The 24,214-nt window shown below is 40.0% G+C and overlaps 1 protein-coding gene and 1 pseudogene across 2 annotated transcripts in view; both read right to left on the reverse strand.

Moving 5' to 3' along the window:
* The window catches only part of RAVER2 (ribonucleoprotein, PTB binding 2), a 136,616-nt gene that overhangs the window by 19,433 nt on the left and 92,969 nt on the right, over positions 1-24,214 (reverse strand). The window lies entirely within an intron of this gene.
* LOC129656740 (uncharacterized) lies at positions 18,473-18,624 on the reverse strand (annotated as a pseudogene).

The following is a 24,214-nucleotide window of genomic DNA, read 5'->3' on the forward strand; positions in this document are numbered from 1 at the left end:
ACATTTAGGTTGCTTCCATGGCTTAACTATTGTAAATAATGCTGCTTTAAACATTGGTTGGCACGTCAACTTATAAGTTCTGTGTCTGAGAGATGAGCCCCCAAAATATCTAGTGTGGAAATTCAGAGGATGAGATGGTTAGATATCATCTAACTGACACAATGAACATGAATTTGAGCAAACTCTGGGAGACAGTGAAGGACAGGGGAGCCTGGCATGCTGCAGTTCATGGGGCTGCAAAGATTTGGACGCAACTTAGTGACTGAGCAGCAACAACAACCTGGAGTTCTGGCTTCTAATCAGCCTGAATCTAGGTGCTAAGATCTGCCCCCTTGGGGAGAGTGACAGGTCTGGCACATGCTCAACTCCTTGGAGGCACTAAGAATAAAGTAGGCTGCTTGGACAATCATATGTTCAAGACACAACCAAGAGCCAGGGCAGGACTGCTCCTTCAAGTCTTGGAAAGGCGTATATTTTACCTAATGCATAGAAACCAACACAGAGAATCAAGGAAAATGAAGAAATAGGGATTTGTTCCAAATAAAAGAACAAGATGAAGCCTCAGAAAAAGACCTTAATGAAACTGACATAAGTGATTTACTCTATAAAGAGTTCAAAATAATGATCATAAAGATGCTCACTAAACTCAGAAGAACAATGGATCAACAAAGTGAGAATTTCAACAGAGGTAGAAAATGTAAGAAAGTACCAAACAGAAACTACAGACCTGAAAAATATAGTAATGAAACTGAAAAATACAATAGAGGGGCTCAACATCTGATTACATGAAGCAGAAGAAAAGATTAGTGAACTCAAATACAGCAATGGGACTTACCCAATCAGAGCAACAAAAAGAAACAAGAATTTAAAAAAAGTGAAGATAGCTTAAAGGGACTTGTAGGACAACAACAAGGTTATCAAAAGGAGAAGAGAGAGAAAGAGGCAGAAATTTATCTGAAAAAATGTGGTTGAAAATTTCCTTAACCTGGGGAAAGAAACAGACATCCAGATCCAGGAATTCCAGAGAATTACAAATAAGATAAACCCAAAGAGACTCACACCAAGATATATGATAATTAAAACATCAAATGTTAAAGACAAGAAGAGGATCTTTAAAACAGCAAGAATAAAAAACTTGTTTCATACAAAGGAAACCCCATAAGACTATAAGCAGATTTTTCAGCAGAAACTTTTCAGACCAGAAAAGAGTGTCATGATATATTCAAAGTGCTGAACGAAAAAAAACAACCTGCCAACCAAGAATACTCTACCTGGCACAGCTGTCCTTCAGAATTGAAGGAGAGAGGAGGAATTTTCAAGACAGCAAAAACTACAGGATTTTATTACCATGAAACCAGCCTTACAAGAAATGCTAAAGGTACTTCTTTAAGCTGAAACGAAATGGTACCATTTAGTTAATAGGAAAGCATATGAAAGTACAAATCTCACGGGTAATGGTTAAGTATATGGTAAAATTCAGAATAATCTAATGTTGTAAAGACACTGAAGTCATCACTTACAAAGCTAGCATGAACATTAAAAAAGGAACTTTGTAAAAACACCTACAATAATTGGTAATGGACACATAAGCTGTAAATTGTGACATCAAAAACAAAACATGAGTGACATCAGCATCCTGCTGGAGTGAGACATTCCCTCTGTCTTTCCTCTTCAATCTATAACCAGTAAAACATCCACAACTCAACAAAGCCACATCTGCCCAATACACCAGGATGCTGGAGAATTCCACACACCTGTACATTTAAAGGTGGGTGGTGTGTGTATGTGCTCTTGTGCCCAAATCTTTGTGACCCCATGGACTGTAGTCGGCCAGGCTCCCCTGTCTATGGGATTCTCTAGGCAGGAATACTGGGGTGAGTTGCCATTTCCTACTCCAGGGGATCTTTCCGACCCAGGGATCCAATGTGTGTCTCTTGTGTCCCCTGCATTGGCAGGTGGATTCTTTACCACTGAGCCACCTGGGAAGCCCAAAGGTGGGTGGACGGGAACACAAACAGGTGGAACCAGGGGAACAGCAGAGGCAGTACCTGCCATCCTGCCTCCCAGCTGCAGCAGGTGAGCTTGCAGGCCTGGAAAACCTGGTGAGCAGGGGACGCAGCATGCCTGACTCCAGTTTCCTGGCCTCAGTGGTGTTCACAGCGACAGGTAACCCGGCAGCGGTGGCCGTGAGGGCTATGTTCTGTCCCTTCAAGCACAGAGGCACCCAGGACTCCAGCCCCAGTCCCCCTACTCACTCCCATCCACAGTGGTGCACCTGAGAAACCCAATGCCCCCAACATGGTAGAAGTACCTGTGACCCCACCTCTCCACCTACCTCCCCTGCAGTAGCAGAGCCTACAGTTCAGATCTGGGACGTGGCAGAAGTGTCTACCATCCCAGTGCTCAGGAGGTGACAGCAGCAGCAGCAGGGCACCAAGAGCCTAGAGGCACAAGCAGTGCCAAGGAAGGCAGGGGGCAGGCGTCGGCTCTGACAGACAGGTAAGGGCTGCCGCACAGATAACCAGAGGCACCGCAGGGAAGAAAACAAAAATCTTGTGCTATAGTGACACCTACTGGAAGACAAAAGAGGCACTTTAGTTTCTAAATTGTTGAATCATTAGAATCAAGCCAAAAAAAAAAAAAAAAAGAAAGGTTTTACCTAAGGAAGAAAGATGTCCATTACTTCAGATGCTCCGGCAGAGGAACACTCATCAAGTATCATGAAAACCCACAATAGTGATGTATTCAAAAAAGAAAATGACAATTCTCTATAAATCAAAGTCATAGAATACTGTGATCTAACTGATAAAAGAATTCAAAATAGCTGTCACAAAGAAATTCAAGAAAATTCAGTGAGCTCAGGAATAAAATTAAGAAACAGAAGGAATATTTTACTAAATAGACTGATACTCTACAAGAGAACCAAACAAAGTCTGGAGCTGACGAGTTCAATAAATGAGATGAGAAATGGAATTTGGAAAGCACTGGAAATAGAGCAGACTTTATGGAAGAGAGAATCAGCAAGCTTGAAGACAGAAATCTAAAAATGATACAGATAGAAGAAAGAAGAGAATTAAGATCTAGATAAAACTGGGGAAATCTATGAGAACTATCCAATTCTTTCAGGAAGGGTCATATTAGGATCTTGGGTATCCCAGGAGAGAAGGAAAAGGCAGCAGAGAGTTTAAAGAAATAGTAGCTGAGAACTTCCCAAACCTGGAGAAGGAACTGGGTATACAAATCCACGTAGCTAAGAGAATGCCTAATTACCTCAATGCAAAAAAGACTTCCCCTAAGACACATTCTCTTAAAACTGTCAAAAGTCAATGACAAATAATTTTAAAGGCAGCCAGAGAAACAAGGATGGTAACCCACAAAGGAACCCCCATTAGATTATCAGTAGATTTCCTGGCAGAAACTCTAGAGGCCAGGAGAAGAGTGGCCATTCTCAAAATACTGAAAGAAAAATTGCCAGCGGAGAATACTCTATCCAGCAAAGTTATCATTCAGATATGAAGGAGAAGGAAAGGTTTTCCCAGACACACAAAAGCTGAGGGAATTCATCAACAATGGACCTGCCTTTAAGAAGTGCTGAAAGGAACTGTTCTACCAGAAAAAAAGGCAAAAAGGTACATAAATCCTTGAGTAAGGGGATAAACAGTATCAGAAAATTGCCACTCTATATCAGAATAACTTTTTAAATATTTTATTATAGCATAAAGGTTAAAGGGGGGAAAGCAGTAAAAAATAACCACTTCAATCTGTTAAACTCAAAACATAAAGAGGGATAATTTCAGACAACAAAAACATAAAAGGGGAAGCAAACAAGGTTGAAACCTATTTTAGCAAGCAAAGATAAGACGCTATCAGCAGAAAATCGACTGTTTTTCCTATGAGACGATGTATACAAGCATTGTAGTAACCACAAAACAAATCTAGAGCAGAGACAAGCAACGCAACAAAAGATGAGAGTGAGAAAAACACAGAAAACCGCTAAACCAAAATAGTGGACAGAAACAGAAGGAAAAAGGAAGAATGGAGATATATAGCCATATATATATATAAAAAACACACAAATATAATTTTTTAAAAAGCAATACTAAGTACTTATTTATCAATAATCAACCTAAATATAAATGAATTCATCAATCAAAAGACACAGAGTGGCTAGATGGATTAAAAAACAAGACTCAACTATAGGCTGACTCTAGAAAACTCTGAATAGACTAATCATGAGATTGAAACAGTAATCAGAAGCGCGCGCGTGCGTGCATGTGTGTGTGTGTGTGTGTGTGTGTGTGTGAGTTGCTGGGTCATGTCTGACTCTTTGTGACCCCATGGACTGTAGCCCGTCAGGCTCCTCTGTCCATGGAATTCTCCAGGCCAGAATCCTGGAGTGAGTAGCCATTCCCTTCTCCTGGGGATCTTCCCAACCCAGGGATCAAACCCGGGTCTCCTGCACTGGCAGGCAGATTCTTTCCTGTCTGAGCCACCAGGCAAGCCCGAGGGGGGGGAAAAAAAGTCCAGGATATATTCCGTCAAACATGCAAAGAAGATTTAATACCCATCCTTCTCAAATTCTTCCAAAACACTAAAGAGGAAGAAGTGCTTCCTAACTTATTTTACAAGGTTAATATTACCCTGTTATCAAAACCAGACAATAACACAAAGGAAGAAAATTAAAGGCCAGTATCTGTGAAGGACACAGATTCAAAAATCATCTCAATAGATGAGAAAAAGCATCTGACAAGATTTAACACCTATTTATGATTAAAAAACTCACAGTAAAATGTGTACAGAAATATATACCTCAGAATAATACTGGCCATATATGAAAAAAATATAGCTAATCTACAGGAATAAGACAAGGATGGCCACCCTAACCACTTTTATTTCAAAATACTATTGGAAAACCTAGCCAAAGCATTTAGGCAAGGAAAAATAAAGGAATCCAAATCAGAAAGAAAGAAGTAAAAATGCAAAAAAATTATCTGCAGATGATATGATTTTACAAGTAGAAAACCTGAAAGACCACATGCACACAAAAAACTATTAGAAATAATAAATGAAGACAGTAAAGTGGCAGAGTACAAAGTCAACATTCAAAAGTCTGCTGTGCTTCTATACGCTAACAATGAGCTCGCAGAAAGCAAAATTAAAGAAACAATCTCATTTATAATCACAACAAAATGAATAAAGTACAATTGAGGTGAAAGATCTCTACAGTGAAAACTATAAGATGTTGTTGAAACTGAAGAATACACAAAAAATTGAAAGATATTCCATGCTCATGGAATTGGAAGAGTTAATGTTGTTAAAATGTCCATGTTACCTGAAGTAATCTACAGAATCAATGCAATACCTATCAAAATTCCAAGGATACTTTTCAGAAAAATAGAAGAAAAAATTCTAAAATTTACATGGAACAGATTCTGTAAAGATCTGTTCAGAATCTTTACAGATTCTGTAAGAAGATTCTGTACAGCCAAAGCAATCCTAAGAAGTAAGAACAAAGTAGGAGATATCACACACCCTCATTTCAAACTGCATTACAAAGCTATAGTAATTAAAAAACAACAACAACACATACATAGGTCAATGCAACAGAATAGGAACCACAGAAATAAACCTACACAAACATGGACAATTAATTTATAGCAAAGGAAAAAGAATATACAATGGGGAAAGGACAGTCTCTTCAATAAATGGTTAGAAAACGACAGCCACATGCAAACAAAAATGAAACTAGGCGTCTGTCTCACACTAGACACAAAAATCAACTCAGATTAAAGACTTGAATATAAGACCTGACACCATAAAATTCCTAGAAGGCAACATAGGTAGTATTTCCTTTGACATATTAGTATGCTCTTAGCAATATCTTTCTGGATGTGTCTCTTCAGGAAAGGGAAATAAAAGCCAAAATAAATAAATGGGGCTACATCAGACTAAAAATCTCTGTTCAGCAATGGAAACCATTAACAAAATGAAAAGACAGCCTACTGAATGGGAGAAGAGAAGATACTTGCAAATGATGTATCTGACAAGAGGTTACTATCCAAAATATATAAGAACTCATACAACTCAATATTAAAAAACAAACGACCAGATTAGAAAATGGGCGGAGGAGCCAAATAGACACTTTCCAAAGAAGACACACAAATGGCCATTAGGCACATTAAAAGATATCCAACATCACTAATTACTAGGGTGGTTCTCATCAAAACCACAATGAGAGATCACCTCATTCTTGTTAGAATGGTTATTGTCAAAAAGGCAAGAAATAACAAGTGATGGCAAGGATATGGATAAAATGGAACCCTCATACACTGTTGGAAAAGACCCGACGCTGGGAAAGATTGAGGACAGGAGAAGTGGGTAACAGAGGATGAGACTGCTGGATGGCATCACTGACTCAACGGACACGAGTTTGAGTGAATTCTGAGAGATAATAAAGGATGGGGAAGCCTGGCGTGTCTGCAGTCCATGGGGTCACAAAGAGTCAGACATGACTTAGTGACTGAACGACTACAGCAACATACGCTGCTGGTGGGAATACAAATTGGTGTAGCCATTGTGAGGATGTCCCTGGTGGCTCAGCGGTAAAGAATGCATCTGCCTGCCAATGCAGGATGGGCAAGTTCCATCTCTGGGCTGGGAAGATCCCCTGGAGAAGGAAATGGCAACCCATTCCAGTATTCTTGTCTGGGAAATTCCATGGACAGAGGAACCCAGCAGGGTCTATGGGGTCACAAAAGAGTTGGACATGACTCAGCAACTAAACACGGAGAAGGCGATGGCACCCCACTCCAGTACTCTTGCCTGGAATATCCCATGGACAGAGGAGCCTGGTGGGCCGCAGTCCATGGGGTCGCTAAGGGTCGGACACGACTGAGCGACTTCACTCTCACTTTTCACTTTCATGCATTGGAGAAGGAAATGGCAACCCACTCCAGTGTTCTTGCCTGGAGAATCCCAGGGATGGGGGAGCCTGGTGGGCTGCCGTCTATGGGGTCGCACAGAGTCAGACACGATTGAAGCGACTTAGCAGCTTAGCAGCAGCAGCTAAACAACAACAAGTGACTATGGATAACACTATGAAGATTCCTCAAAAAAATTAAAAAATAGAACTGCCCTTTGACCCAGAGATACCACTTCTGAGTATTTATTCAAAGGTGGTGGTGGGGGGAAACTGACTTGAAAAGTTTGTGTTCACTGCAGCATCATTTACACTAACCAAGACACAGAAATAACCTCCATGTTCACCAAAGGATGAATGGTAAAGAAAATGTGGGATATACACACACAGGAATATTATTCAGTCACAGAAAAGAAAATCCTGCCATTCATGACAATGTATGGGCCTCAAGGGCATTATGTTAAGTGAAATAAGTCAGAGAAAGACAAATATTGTATGCCCCCACTTATATGTGAAATCTGAAAAACAAACAACAAAAGAGACTGACCCTAACTTGTGGACACAGAGGACAGACTGGTCGTTGCCAGTGGTGGGGATTAAAGGATTGGCAAAACGGGGGACACTGGTCAAAGGATAAAAGCCTCCAGGTACAAAATAAACCAGACCTGGGAATATAACGTACAGCAAGGTGACTATAATTAATAATATTTTATTGTATATTTGAAAGTTGCTAAGAGTTAATTACTCTTAAAAATTCTCATCACAAGAGAAAAAAAAATAACTGCAGTGATGGATGTTAACTAGATTTACTGTGGTAATTATATCACAAAACATACAAAAGTCAAATCAGTATGTTGTCATATGAAACTACCATTATACATCAACTGCACCCCAACAAAAATAAAAGCTATTCCACCTCAATAAGGGCTGCCAGCAACAAAACCGCATGCTTACCTACTTAGCTGGAGGCCCTCCCTCTGAGTCCTCGCTCTCCACTATCATGCCTCTTCAGCATTCTCTTCGGCTGTCTTCTCTATTTTCATCCCTTTGTTGGTCTGGTGATCTTTCTGCATTTTGGACCATAGCCACTAAAGTTGTCACACCCTTAGCTTCAGTATAATGAACTCTTTTTTCCTCATTAGTCTTCTTCCTCTAATAAATGATCAATCCATCTAGTTTAATTTTGAAAAGCTAGCTGTTGTATAACTCAACTAACTCACTTTTCAAAGATAAGATGGAAAGAAACAACAGATACCTCGTTCTGAAGTCTGGAAATCTCACACTCTCAGCTCTCTTCCCTGATTCTTCCTGCAGTGTAGTAATCCATGTGTCATGTCTGAGTATAAAGCATAACAGCAACCTGAGTGTTCCTCTCTTTCTATACCATCTTCATTCTCAAAAACCAGCTGGGAAATTTATTAGATATTTTCATTCAAAGGATTTCCTAATCATGCTATACCATTCACAGAAAGAACCTGCTGGGATGCATGAGTTCAGCAAAAAACTTCACCAGGACACATGGGAAACTGTAAGTAAGAAAAGGAAATGAAAATGAATGTTATGGTAGCCCATATGATAAGGGAAGAAAGATAATCCTTCTAATACACTCTATCAAAGATATCTATCTTCTAATGTAAGAACTGATGAATTAAATAGGAAATGATGATAGTTAAGATTTTTGTTGTTGTTGATTAAGACTTTTGAAACAAAGTTCAGTGTTCTGGGAGAAATATATTGGTATCAAAGAAACATCAAAAAGGAGAAAATAAAATCAAGCAAGCATCTGCTTTTCTTTCTATTTCATATTTGCAGGATATAAAACATCTATTCCTTCAAAGACTAAATGTTGAGAGCATTGGGCTCTCTTATGGGGTTACCGAGATGAATGAAACCTCCAAGAGCTCATATCCTAGGAGAGGAAGTAAGAAAAGCACAAAACAAGAACTTCCCTGGTGGTCCAGTGGCTAAGACTCCACGCTCCCAATGCAGGGGGTCTGGATTCAGGCCCTGGTCAGGGAACTAGATCTGACATGTAGCAACTAAAGAGTTTGAAAGTCCCAACTAAAGATCCAACTAAAGATCCCACATGCAACAACACAGATCAAAGATCCCACCCATATCCTGCAACTAAGACCCAGCACAGCCAAATAAATAAATAAAAATAATGTGTGTGTGTGTGTGTGTACATATATATACACATAAAAGGAAAAGCACAAAACAGAATTCTGAAAGGACAATGCCACCATACAAAAGAGAAACAGGTGAAGTGCTAAAGCTTTTTCAGAGATGGGAAAATGGAAGTGGGGGTGTTGAACAATATGGGAAAATGTTTCAGGATGAGATGGCATCTGAGTTAAGATCTGGAGGTGAGGTCAGATGTGAGGAAGAGACACAGGATGGCCACTTTGCTGCTGCTGCTGCTGTTGCTAAGTCGCTTCAGTTGTGTCCGACTCTGTGCGACCCCAGAGACGGCAGCCCACCAGGCTTCCCTTCCCTGGGACTCTCCAGGCAAGAACACTGGAGTGGGTTGCCATTTCCTTCTCCAATGCATGAAAGTGAAAAGTGAAAGTGAAGTCGCTCAGTCGTGTCCGACTCTAGTGACCCCATGGACTGCAGCCTACCAGGCTCCTCCGTCCATGGGAGTTTCCAGGCAAAAGTACTGGAGTGGGGTGCCATTGCCTTCTTCAGGAGAAAGGAAATATGTGACAAACCAGATGGCACGAATTCACATACCAGTGACAGGGCACCAGTGGCTGGTCCATGGAAGAGAGCAGTGGCAAATGAGGTTGGAAAGGCAAGCTGGCCTCAGTCATGGACAGGCTGAAACACTAGGCTAATACCTGATTAATTACAAACACAGAATGACATGACTGATCTTAGAATTTGTAGGTTAGTAAGCAGCTTCAGAGAAGGCAATGGCAACCCACTCCAGTACTCTTGCCTGGAGAATCCCATGGAGGGAGGAGCCTGGTAGGCTACAGTCCATGGGGTCACAAAGAGTCAGACACAACTGAGCAACTTCACTTCCCTTCACTTCAAGCAGCTTCATTTAAAAAAAAAAAATGTGGCAATGAAGGAGACAGGCATAAGAAGGTCTCTCCAGGAGGCCACTGAACTTGTCCATGCTTTTAGATATGTGCATGCAGGCAAACACAGATTACATGTGATTCAAATTTTTGCTTAGCATTTACAAAGGAATTTACAGATGAGAAAGAACAAAGTGGCTTAGAAAATCCTTAGAAAATAGTTAGAAAATCTGAAGAAAACAATTTCAACAGGCATTTATGCTTTGAAGAGAATAAAGACATTGAGAGAAGCCCTATAACTCTAGTCCTGCATGTCTAGTATTCAGGCAGAAATCAGATCAACAAAACAGCCAAACCATAGTACATTTGGAAAGGTATGAACTGATAACATGTAATTTGATGATGTCCTACACTGTATCACTGATCTGTGCAGTAAACAGGAAGAAATTATTATCTCCATTGAAGAGATCAGAAAACAAAGGCTCAGAAAACTTAGGTGACTTGACTAAAATCACAAGACTTCCCAAGTGCCTCAGATGGTAAAGAATTTGCCTGCAAGGCAGGAGACCCAGGTTCGATCCCTGAGTCAGGAAGATTCCATGGAGAAGCGAACTGCTACCCACTCCAGTATCCTTGCCTGGAGAATTCCATGGACAGAGAATCCACAGGGTCACAAAAACTTGAACATAACTGCGACAATACCCACTACTCATACAATGCAATATTAGGACTATGAATCCAGCTCAATTTTTCTCACTTTACTATTCCCACCATTATTCTAATCTGCCTTATTTTTAAAAATCCAAAGTTTGCACACATTTACTATGAAACCCATTCTGTAACTATGCAGTTATTATTTTTGGATTAAAAAAGAAATCTCATTTTCTTCCTCTTATTAAAGTAAATCTTTTTATCTTCATGTAAATACAGACTAACTTGTTTTATTTCCATGTGACAGCCAAAGTTTGATACTTACAATGTATATTAAGCTCCATTTTTAAGCTCATTTCAATCACTGAACTAAAGGCTTATTTTAAAAGTACTTGAAAGAATTTGAGAAACTGGAATCTTGAATATTCCTCAGGGAGATTCCTTTGGGATATGTTAATGCTGAGTGTGATTTTGATTAGGGTCATCTACTACAGTCCAAATTAAAGATACTTCTTTACCATTAATGCTCTCCTAAAATAAATATAACTACTTTGCACATAAATTCCTAAATACAAAAATCAAACTGGTTTTCAGGAAATTCTGCCTCATATAGGACTCCTCAGTGTCACCTTCTCCTTTACCCCACTTTATCTTTTCTAGGTCTTGACTCTTGAATGGAATTAGATGGGATGGAAAACCTGAAATGACCAGTTGCACTACTTCACCTAAGGTCTGAGTCAAACCCATAATAACCTTTCTTATAGTTTCCAGTCCAGCTTTCAGACTTCATAACTAAAGAAATAAGAATTAATTTGATTATCTTCTCTGTATTTAATGTAGTTCACTTCTAAAGTTTTATTTAAACAATGTAATTCTTTTCCTAGTTGTTAAAAAATGTTTTAAAACCAACATGCTTCATTCTGTGACACTGTAGTTGTTGACTCACTCAGTCGTGTCCGACTCTTTGCGACCTCATGGACTGCGGCATGCCAGGCATCCCTCTCCATCATCAACTTCCGGAGCTTGCTCAAACTCATGTCCATTGACTTGGTGATGCCGTCCAACCATCTCATCTTCTGTTGTCCCCTTCTTCTCCTCCTCCAATCCTGCCCATCATCAGAGTCTTTTCCAATGAGTCAGGTCTTTTCCAATGAGTTGGCTCTTCGCATGAGGTGGCCAAAGTATTGGAGCTTCAGCATCAGTCCTTCCAATGAATATTAAGGTTTCCTTTAGGATTGACTGGTTTTATCTCCTTGCTGTCCAAGGGACTCTCAAGAGTAACAATAAAATGTTTCTTTTTTGTATATATGCAGATGTGTTCAATTTTCATGTTCCTTTTTGCCTCTCAGCCACTTTCCTTTCTTTATGAGTACTTTAAGTCTTAACTGTGAATGTAAAGACTGATCCTCCAGGGCTTCCATGGTGGCTCAGTGGTAGAGAATCCACCTGCCCATGCAGGAGACACAGGTTCAATCCCTGGTCCAGGAAGATTCCACATGCTGCAGAGCAACTAAACCCAGGCACCACACCAGAGCCTGTGTTCTAGAGCCCAGGAGTCACAACTACTGAATCCCATCCACCTAAAGCCCATGATGCTCCACAATGATAAGCCCACACACAGCAAAAAAGGTACTATACTACATTTCAGTTCGGTTGCTCAGTCATGTCCTACTCTTTGCAACCCATGGACAGCAGCACGCTGGCTTCCCCGTCCATCACCAACTCCAGGAGCATGCTCAAACTCATGTCCATTGAATTGATGAAGCCATCCAACCATCTCATCCTGCCGTCCCCTACTCCTCTTGCCTTCAATCTTTCCCAGCATCAGGGTCCTTTCCAGTAAGTCAGTTCTTCCCATTAGGTGGTCAAAGTATTGGAGCTTCAGCTCCAGCTTCAGTCTTTAAAAAGAATAGTCAGGACTGAGTTCCTTTAGTATTGTCTGGTTTGGTCTCCTTGCTGTCCAAGGGACTCTCAAGTCTTCTCTAACACCACAGTTCAAAAGTATCAATTCTTTGGCGCTCAGCTTTCTTCACAGTCCAACTCTCACATCCATACATGACCATTGGAAAAACCATAGCTTTGACTGCACATACCTCTGTCAGTAAAGTAAATTTCTCTGCTTTTTAATATGCTGTCTAGGTTGGTCATAGCTTTTCTTCCAAGGGGCAAGCATCTTTTAATTTCATGGCTGCAGTCACCATCTGCAGTGATTTTGGAGCCCAAGAAAATAAAGTCTGTCACTGTTTCCCCATCTATTTGCCATGAAGTGATGGTACCAGATGCCATAATCTTAGTTTTTTGAGTTTTAAGCCAACTTTTTCACTCTCATCTTTCACTTTCATCAAGAGGCTCTTTTGTTCCTCTTCACTTTCTGCCATAAGGGTGGTATCATCTGTGTATCTGAAGTTATTGATATTTCTCCCTGCCATCCTGATTCCAACTTGTGCTTCATTCACCCCAGCATTTCGCATGATGTACTCTGCATATAAATTAAATAAGCAGGGTGACGATACACAGCCTTGTCGTACTCCTTCCCCAATTTAGAACCAGTCCTTGAACTATCCATGTCTAGTTCTAACTGTTGCTTCTTGAACTGCATACAGGTTCCTCAGGAGACAGGTCAGGTAGTCTGGTATTCTATTCTCTTAAAATTTTCCACAAGTTTGTTGTGAACCACACAGTCAAAGGCTTTAGTGTAGTCAACGAAGCAGATGTTTTTCTGAAATTCCCCTGCTTTTTCGATGATCCAACAGATGTTGGCAATTTGATCTCTGGTTCCTTTGCCTTTTCTAAATCCAGCTTGAATGTCTGGAAGATCACAGTTCACATACTGTTGAACTCTGGCTTAGAGAATTTTGAGCATTACTTTGCTAGCGTGTGAGATGAGTGCAATTGTGCAGTAGTTTGAGCATTTTTTGGCATTGCCTTTCTTTGGGATTAGAATGAAAACTGACCTTTTCCAGTCCTATGGCCACTGCTGAGTTTTCCACATTTGCTGACATATTGAGTGCAACACTTTAATAGCATCATCTTTTAGGATTTGAAATAGCTCAACTGGAATTCCATCACCTCCACTAGCTTTGTTTGTAGTGATACTTCCTAAGGCCCACTTGAGTTTGCACTTCAGGATGTCTGGCTCTAGGTAAGTGATCACATCATCATGGTTGTCTAGGTCATTAAGATCTTTTTTGTATATTTCTTCTGTGTATTCTTGCTACCACTTCTTAATATCTTCTGCTTCTGTTAGTTCCATGCTGTTTTTGTCCTTGACTGTGTTTGTCTTTGCATGAAATGTTCCCTTGGTGTCTCTAATTTCCTTGAAGAGATAGCTAGTCTTTCCCATACTATTGTTTTTCTCTATTTCTTTGCATTGATCATTTAGGAAGGCTTTCTTATCTCTGTCTGCTATTCTTTGGAACTCTGCATTCAGATGGATGTATCTTTCCTTTTCACCTTTGCTATTTGCTTCTCTTCTTTTCCCAGCTATTTGTAAGGCCTCTTCAGACAACCATTTTGACTTTTTGCATTTCTTCTTGGGAATGGTTTTGATCACTGTCTCCTGTACAATGTTACAAGCCTCCATCCTTGGTTCTTCAGGCAATCTATCTATCAGCTCTAATCTCTTGAATCTATTTGTTACTTTCACTTTATAATCATAAGGGATTTGATTCAGGTCATACCTGAATGGTCTAGTGGTTTTTCCTACTTTCTTCAATTTAAGTTGCAATAAGGAGTTCATGATCTGAGCCACAGTCAGTTCCTGATCTTGTTTTTGCTGACTGTACAGAGCTTCTCCATCTTTGACTGTAAAGAATAGAATCAATCTGATTTCGGTGTTGACCATCTGGTGATGTCCATGTGTAGAGTTGTCTCTTGTGTTGTTGGAAGAGAGTGTTTGCTATGACCAGTGCGTTCTCTTGGCAAAACTCATTAGCCTTTGCCCTGATTCATTTTGTACTCCAAGGCCAAACTTGCCTGTTACTGCAGGTATCTCTTGACCTACTACTTTTATATTACAGTCCCCTATGATGAAAGGGTATCTTTTTTGGTGTTAGTTCTAGAAGGTCTTGTAGGTCTTCACAGAACTGTTCAACTTCAGTTTCTTCGCCATCAGTGGCTAGGGCATATGATACTATGCTACTATGCTTACTATGATACTGAATGGTTTGCCTCGGGAACGAACAGATATCATCCTGTTGTTTTTGAGATTGCATCCAAGTACTGCATTTCGGACTCTTATTGACTATGAGGACTTCTCCATTTCTTCTAAGGGATTCTTGCCCACAGTAGTAGATATAATGGTCATCTGAATTAAATTCACCTACATTTAATGAAGCAAAATTTGATCACCACCTAATAAGTTTCAGTATATCAAATTGTACAAGTTATATATTTTAGGTATAAGTATATTTAAAAAGCATTTTAAAAAAATCAAACATTAAGCATTAAATCCCTTGAAAATTTAGACTAACATATAGAATAGCAATTCAAACCTCTCTTTAGATTTATTCATACTGTATACTCTTCTTTTGTTGACTTTTTCAAACACTTAAAAGACTGGTTTGTTTTATCAAAAAAAGATTTTAAAGTGATGATAGTAACTTTACATTTCAACAACTTGCTTTCCTTAATTTTTAGCAAAAATCATTTTTTAATGTACTTTCCAAGTTACTATCTAGGGCTAATATAATCTGTGGTTCAGTATTTTCTGTTTAAAGTAGGTTGAGGTTTTTAAAAATACTTCATATCATTAGTGTTTGTCACACAATTCTGACCTATCACATTGCACAAAACATGTTTTGTCAAGTCTCTGCATCATCTGCCCATTAGGGGGCAGCATCAGGCTCTACATGAAAGGACAAAACATCGCCAGGCCTTTTTGCTTAGTTTTTTGTTTTTGTTTTCCTCTTCCCTCATCACACCATCTCATCATACATTCTGTAGTGAATTTCCTACAACAGGAGGTCAGATTCCTGGCAGGAAATATCCCTGTAACCAAGGGCAACAGGAGAGTACAACATGCAAGTAAATGGTGCCATCCTAATTCAGGGCACACCAGCATGGCAAGGGTTATATGAGAACCCAAAACTACAACTTAGAAAGACATGAAATAGTTGTTATTTTTTATGTTATTAGAACTAATGACTATGTCAAACAAAAGCTGCTTAAGAGAAATGTTACCTATATTCCTAATAAGAATCTTATTTTTTACAGATTATAATTAGATATTAGATTTAGGTGTTTGAAACATATTTAATAAATCAGCTCAAAGCCTTCTCCTTTACAGTGGCTCCTCTCAACTGTCTGACACAGATGTACCTATTTATCTCCACCTCAGAACCTGACTTTCCAAACTCCACTGGTACTTTCAAACTACCTGGAATATATAGCTGACTATAATTATCACTGTGAGTGTGTGCAAAACAGATTTTTAAACTACTCTATTTCTGATTTTCTCAACAACAGTTCAAACAGTTAAGAAATGTAATTGTTGAGAAAACAGATAACTGTAGCTCAGTGGTAATTCTCATTAATTATTATGATCAACTACAGAATTGGGAGGAGTGGCCCATTTTTAAACTGGTTTCTAATTAACTAGATCTTGAATAATTGATTTAATTCATTTATCATCAGATAATTTTAAGATCTCTAAAATAATAAATGGAAATTCTTTCCTCTATTTAGTACAGTTAAGGCTTGAGTTTTAAAATTAGGGTCCAATATTTGTTGATTCAAGAGATTAGATCCGGTAGACAGAGTGACTGAAGAACTATGGACGGAGGTTTGTGACACTGTAAAAGCGGCAGTGACCGAAACCACCCCAAAGAAAAAGAAATGCAAGAAGGCAAAATGGTTGTCTGAGGAGGCATTCGAAATAGCTGAGAAAAGAAATGAAGCAAAAGGCAAGGGAGAAAGGGAAAGATATACGCAATTGAATGCAGAGTTCCAGAAAATAGCAAGGAGAGATAAGAAAGTCTTAAGTGAACAATGCAAAGAAATAGAGGAAAACAACAGAATGGGAAAGACTAGAGATCTCTTCAAGAAAACCGGAGATATCAAAGGGACATTTCATTATAGGCAAGATAAAAGACAGAAATGGTAAGGACCTAACAGAAGCAGAAGATATTAAGAAGAAGTGGCCAGGACACATATAACAGCTATGCAAAAAAGGTCTTAAATAACCCAGATAGTATGGTCACTTACCTAGAGGCAGACAACATGGAGAGTAAAGTTAAGAGGACCTTAGGAAGCACTATTATGAACAAAGTTAGTGGAGGTGATGGAATTACAGTTGAGCTATTTCAAATCCTAAAAGATGATGTTAAAGTGCTGCATTCTATATGCTAGTAAATACAGAAAACTCAGCAGTGGCCATGGGACTGGAAAAGGTCAGTTTTCATTCCAATCCCAAAGAAAGGCAATGTCAAAGAATGTTCAAACCATGATACAATTGTGCTCATTTCACATGCTAGCAAGGTAATGCTCAAAATCCTTCAAGCTAGGCTGCAGCAGTATGCGAACCAAGAACTACCAGATGTTCATGCTGGATTTAAATAAGGCAGTGGAACCAGAGATCAAATTGCCAACATCAACTGGATCATAGAAAAAACAAGGGAATTCCAGAAAAACATCTACTTCTGCTTCATTGACTAAAGTTTTGACTGTGTGATCACAACAAACTGGAAAATTCTTCAAGAGATGGGAATACCAGACCACTTTACCTGTCTCCTGAGAAACCTGTATGTGGGTCAAGAAGCAACAGTAAGAACTGGACATAGAACAATGAACAGGTTCCAAATTGAATAAGAAGTACAACAAGCCGTATGCTGTCACCGTGCTTATTTAACTTCTATGCAGAGTACATCTTGTGAAACACAGGCCTAGATGAATCACAAGCTGGAATCAAGATTGCCAGGAGTAATGTCAACAACTTCACATATGCAGATGATACCACTTTAATGGGCAGAAAGCAGAGGAACTAAAGAGCCTCTTGATGAGGGTGAAAGAGGAGAGTGAAAAAGCTGGGTTAAAACTCAACATTCAAAAGCCTAAGATCATGACATCTGCTTCCATCACTTCATGGCAAATAGATGGGGAAAAAGTGGAAGCACTGACAGAGTTTATATTCTTGGGCTCCAAAATCACTGCAGATGGTGACTGCAGCCATGAAATTAAAAGATGCTTGCTCCTTCGAAGGAAAGCTATGACAAACCTAGACAGCATATTAAAAAGCAGAGACATCACTTTGGCAACAAAGGTCTGCATAGTCAGAGCTATGGTTTTTCCAGTAGTCATGTATGGATGTGAGAGTTAGACCATATAGAAGGCTGAGCACCAAAGAATTGAAGCTTTTGAGCTGTGATGTTGGAGAACTCTTGAGAGTCCCTTGGACAGCAAGGAGGTCAAACCAGTCAATATTAAAGGAAATCATCCCTGAATGTTCATTGGAAGGACCGATGCTGAAGCTAAAGCTCTAATACTTTGGCCACCTGATGTAAGAACCAACTGATTGGAAAAGACCTTGATGCTGGGAAAGACTGAAGGCTGGAGGAATAGGGAGTGACAGAGGATGAGATGACTGGAAGGCATTACTGACTCAATGGACATGAGTTTGAGCAACTCTGGGAGACAGTGAAGGACATGGAAGCCTGGAATGCTACAGTCTAAGGGGTCACAAAGAGTTGGACACAACTGAGCGACTGAACTGAACTGAACAGATTAATTTGAAAAGAAGAACTGATATCATACCAATATTAAGTCTTTCAATTCATGAATGTGGTATAGCACTCCACTCATAGGCATCATCTTTACTTTCTCTCAGCACTGTTCTATAGTTATCATTGCAGAGAGGTTATAAATCTTCTCTTAATTTATTATTATGTATTTCATGTATGGTGCTATTATAAATGCAAAATTTTTAAAAACTTTATTTTCCAATTGTTGCTGCTAGTACACAGGAATACAGTCCATTTTTGCATACTACACTTGATACTACACTTGATCTTAGCCAAAAGGCCGAGAAGCGATCGCCGGCTGCTACGGACCACGTGGCAGAAGCGCACCCGCTATGACGGACTCCGCAGAAGCCTGGCCAGGAGTAGCTACCCCACGACCGAGGTTAGGGGCCGTGGCTGAGAGGAGCAACCCCACACCTGAGGTCAGGGCGGCGGCCGAGAGGAGCAACCCCACGTCCAAGAGGCGGTGGCTGCTCTGGCGCTGGCGCTGGCGCTGGAGCAGGAGGGCGGAGAGGAACTACTCCACGTTCAAGGTCAGGAGGGGTGGCGGTGAGGAGATACCCCTAGACCAAGGTAAGGAGCAGCGGCTGCGCTTTGCTGGAGCAGCTGTGAAGAGATACCCCACGTCCAAGGTAAGAGAAACCCAAGTAAGATGGTAGGTGTTGCAAGAGGGCATCAGAGGGCAGACACACTGAAACCACAATCACAGAAAACTAGTCAATCTGATCACATGGACCACAGCCTTGTCTAACTCAATGAAACTAAGCCATGCAGTGTGGGGCCACCCAAGACGACAGGTCATGGTGGAGAAGGCTGAGAGAATGTGGTCCACCGGAGAAGGGAATGGCAAACCACTTCAGTATTCTTGCCTTGAGAACCCCATGAACAGTATAAAAAGGCAAAATGATAGGATACTGAAAGGGGAACTCCCCAGGTCGGTAGGTGCCCAATATGCTACTGGAGATCAGTGTAGAAATAACTCCAGAAAGAATGAAGGGATGGAGCCAAAGCAAAAGCAATACCCAGCTGTGGATGTGACTTGTGATAGAAGCAAGGCCCAATGCTGTAAAGAGCAATATTGCATAGGAACCTGGAATGTTAGGTCCATGAATCAAGGCAAATTGGAAGTGGTCAAACAGGAGATGCCAAGAGTGAATGTTGACATTCTAGGAATCAGCGAACTCAAATGGACTGGAATGGGTGAATTTAACTCAGATGACCATTATATCTACTACTGTGGGCAGGAATCCCTTAGAATAAATGGAGTAGTCATCATGGTCAACAAAAGAGTCCGAAATGCAGTACTTGCATGCAATCTCAAAAACGAAAGAATGATCTCTGTTCATTTCCAAGGCAAACCATTCAATATCACAGCAATCCAAGTCTATGTCCCAACCAGTAACGTTGAAGAAGCTGAACGGTTCTATGAAGACCTACAAGACCTTCTAGAACTAACATCCAAAAAAGATGTCCTTTTCATTATAGGGGACTGGAATGCAAAAGTAGGAAGTCAAGAAACACATGGAGTAACAGGCAAATTTGGCCTTGGGATATGGAATGAAGCAGGGCAAAGGCTAATAGAGTTTCGGCAAGAGAACACAGTGGTCATAGCAAACACCCTCTTCCAACAACACAAGAGAAGACTCTACACTGGACATCACCAGATGGTTAACACCAAAATCAGATTGATTATATTCTTTGCAGCCAAAGATGGAGAAGCTCTATACAGTCAGCAAAAACAAGACCAGGAGCTGACTGTGGCTCAGATCATGAATTCCTTAGCCAAATTCAGACTGAAATTGAAGAAAGTAGGGAAAACCATTAGACCATTCAGGTATGACCTAAATCAAATCCTTTATGATTATACAGTGGAAGTGAGAAATAGATTTAACGGGACTAGAACTGATAGAGTGCCTGATGAGCTTTGGACAGAGGTTCATGACATTGTACAGGAGACAGGGATCAAGACCATCCTCTTGGAAAAGAAATGCAAAAAAGCAAAATGGCTGTCTGCGTTGGCCTTACAATAGCTGTGAAAAGAAAAGAAGCGAAAAGCAAAGGAGAAAAGGAAAGACATAAGCATCTGAATGCAGAGTTCCAAAGAATAGCAAGAAGAGATAAGAAAGCCTTCCTCAGTGATCAATGCAAAGAAATAGAGGAAAACAACAGAATGGGAAAAGACTAGAGATCTCTTCAAGAAAATTAGAGATACCAAGAGAACATTTCATGCAAAGATGGGCTCGATAAAGGACAGAAATGGTATGGACCTAACAGAAGCAGAAGATATCAAGAAGAGGTGGCAAGAATACACAGAAGAACTGTACAAAAAAGATCTTCACGACAAAGATAATCACGATGGTGTGATCACTCACCTAGAGCCAAACATCCTGGAATGTGAAGTCAAGTGGGCCTTAGAAAGAATCACTACAAACAAAGCTAGCGGAGGTGATGGAATTCCAGTTGAGCTATTTCAAATGCTGAAAGATGATGCTGTGAAAGGGCTGCACTCAATATGCCAGCAAATTTGGAAAACTCAGCAGTGGCCACAGGACTGGAAAAGGTCAGTTTTCATTCCAATACCAAAGAAAGGCAATGCCAAAGAATGCTCAAACTATGGCACAATTGCACTCATTTCACAGGCTAGTAAAGTAATGCTCAAAATTCTCCAAGCCAGGATTCAGCAATACGTGAACCGTGAACTTCAGATGTTCAAGCTGGTTTTAGAAAAGGCAGAGGAACCAGAGATCAAATTGCCAACATCTGCTGGATCATCAAAAAAGCAAGAGAGTTCCAGAAAAACATCTATTTCCACTTTATTGACTATGCCAAAGCCTTTGACTGTGTGGATCACAATAAACTGTGGAAAATTCTGAAAGAGCCATCTCATACCAGACCACCTGACCTGCTTCTTGAGAAACCTATATGCAGGTCAGGAAGCAACAGTTAGAACTGGACATGGAACAATAGACTGGTTCCAAATAGGAAAAGGAATATGACAAGGCTATATACTGTCACCCTGCTTATTTAACTTCTATGCAGAGTACATCATGAGAAACGCTGGGCTGGAGGAAGCACAAGCTGGAATCAAGATTGCCGGGAGAAATATCAATAACCTCAGATATGCAGATGACACCACCCTTAGGGCAGAAAGTGAAGAGGAACTCAAAAGCCTCTTGATGAAAGTGAAAGAGGAGAGTGAAAAGTTGGCTTAAGGCTCAACATTCAGAAAACTAAGATCATGGCATCTGGTCCCATCACTTCATGGCAAGTAGATGGGGAACCAGTGGAAACTGTCAGATTTTATTTTTGGAGGCTTCAAAATCACTGCAGATGGTGACTGCAGCCATGATATTAAAAGACGCTTATTCCTTGGAGGAAAGTTATGACCAACCTAGATGACATATTCAAAAGCAGAGACATTACTTTGTCAACAAAGGTCCGTCTAGTCAATGCTATGGTTTTTCCAGTGGTCACGTATGGATGTGAGAGTTGGACTGTGAAGAAGGCTGAGCCCCGAAGAATTGATGCTTTTGAACTGTGGTGTTGGAGAAGACTCTTGAGAGTCCCTTGAACTGCAAGGAGATCCAACCAGTCCATTCTAAAGGAGATCAGTCCTGGGTGTTCATTGGAAGTACTGATGCTAAAGCTGAAACTCCAGTACTTTGGCCACCTGATGCAAAGAGTTGATTCATCGGAAAAGACTGTGATGCTGGGAGGGATTGGGGGCAGGAGGAGAAGGGAACAACAGAGGATGAGATGGCTGGATGGCATCACTGACTCAATGGACGTGAGTCTGAGTGAACTCCGCGAGTTGGTGATGGACAGGGAGGCCTGGCGTGCTGCGATTCATGGGGTCGCAAAGAGTTGGACACGACTGAGCGACTGAACTGAACTGAACTTTGCATACTAACCTTTTACCTTGTGACTTTGAAAAGTTTACTTATTATATTTAGTGGTTGCTTTTTAGCTTCTTATGGATTTTTCATGTAAACATTCATGTCATATACAAAGAAAGACATTTTTACTTTTCCTTTCCTATTTCATATATATTTTTAATTGTTTATTGAGTAAAACCTCCAAGTTTATATTGTTGAATAGAAGTGGTATAAGTGTACAGTCTTGGGTTTCTCTGGTGGCTCAAAGGTAAAGAATCCGTCTGCCAATGCAGGAGACATGGGTTCAATCCCTGATCTGAGAAGATCTCACATGTTGTGGTGCAACTAAGCCCATGTGCCACAACTATTAAGCCTGTGCTCTACAGCCAGGGAGCCAAAACTCCGAGTCCATGTGCTGACGCTACTGAAGTCCATGTGCCCTAGAGCCTCCTGTGCTCCGCAACGAGAAGCCACCTCAATGAGAAGCCTGTGTGCTGCAACTAGAGAGAGTAGTCCCTGCTCGCTGCAACTAGAGAAAAGCCCACACAGCCAAAAATAAAAACAAATAAAATTATTAAAAAGTATACAGTCTTGCCTATTCTGACAATCTCCTTACTTTAATTGGAGCATGTAGTTAATTTTTACTTTATTATTATCATTCATTCAAGGTTTGCCACTTAGCTATTTGTTTTCTATTCATCCTGTTTTTTTTTTTTTTCTTCTTTCCTGACATTTTTTTGGGCTTAATCAAATGTTCTTAGAATTCTATTATAATTCAACTGTTGACATTTTAGGTATACTTTTTGAATTTTTAAATGTTTGCTCTATGGATTACAATATACATTCATTAACTTACCACACTCCACTGAAGAGTTAATATTTTTCTACTTCAGGTAAAATGTAATTACCCTGTAAACAATTTCATTCACCTCATACTGTCCTTTGTAGTACTGTTGTCAAATATGTTATATCTACATACATTACAAACCCCATCACGCAATGTTACAATTTTGTTTTTAATTAACTTTAATAAAGATAAAATATATAGTCTTTTTTCTTTACCCAAATATTTGGTGGTGGTTTAGTCACTAAGTCGAGTCCGACTCCTGCGACCCCACGGACTGCCAGGCCCCTCTGCCCGTGGTATTGTCTAGCTGAGAATACTGGAGTGGGTTACCATTTCCTTCTCCAGGGGATCTTCCCGACCCAGGAATCAAACCCAGGTCTCTTGCATTGCAGGCAGATTCTTTACTGACTGAGCTACAAGAGAAGTCCTACCCATATATTTATCAGTTGTTTAATCAGAATTATAATCGATGAGGGGCAATCTAGTGGTTAGAAGACAAAGATGCTGCTAAGCATCCTACAACATACGGTATTGCCCCACTGAAACAAAGAATTATCCAGCACACAATGTCAATAGGGCCAAAGCTGAGAAACTGTCTTAAAATGTATTCTTTTTATCTGGTTGATAACTTCTTTATAGCTTTGGTTTTCAGTGTATTAACTGATATACCAACATACTATTGACTTTTTGTTTCCACTTATTCTGCTTTGCAGGGAGGTCTCTGCCTCTGTTAAATCCGTACTTTTTTTAAACCTGAACGTGAGAAATTTTTTTAGCATTATTTTTTCAAATATTTTATGCCCAATTATCTTTCTTCTGTCCTTCTGGGACTCAATTACACTTATTTTAGATTGTCCCTTACACTTATTTATATTGTCCCTTAGGTCCCTAAGGATTTGGTTTTCATCCTCTGTTCTTCAGACTGAATTATTTCTTTTGATTTGTCTTTATCTTAATTGAACCTTTTTTTTTTTCCTTCCTCCAAACTTCTGCTAAGCCTATACAGTGCATATTTTTTGGTGGATACTGTACTTTAAAGTTTCTATTGTTTAAGTTTATATTTCTTCCTGAAAGTCTCCATCTGTTCATTTTCACCTATTCCCCTTAAGTCCTGTTTTTAACTTTGTAAAAACAAAATCTTATTAAACACCAGGATAAAG

Source organism: Bubalus kerabau, chromosome 6 (genome assembly GCF_029407905.1).
Source record: "Bubalus kerabau isolate K-KA32 ecotype Philippines breed swamp buffalo chromosome 6, PCC_UOA_SB_1v2, whole genome shotgun sequence".
Lineage (NCBI taxonomy): Eukaryota > Metazoa > Chordata > Mammalia > Artiodactyla > Bovidae > Bubalus > Bubalus kerabau.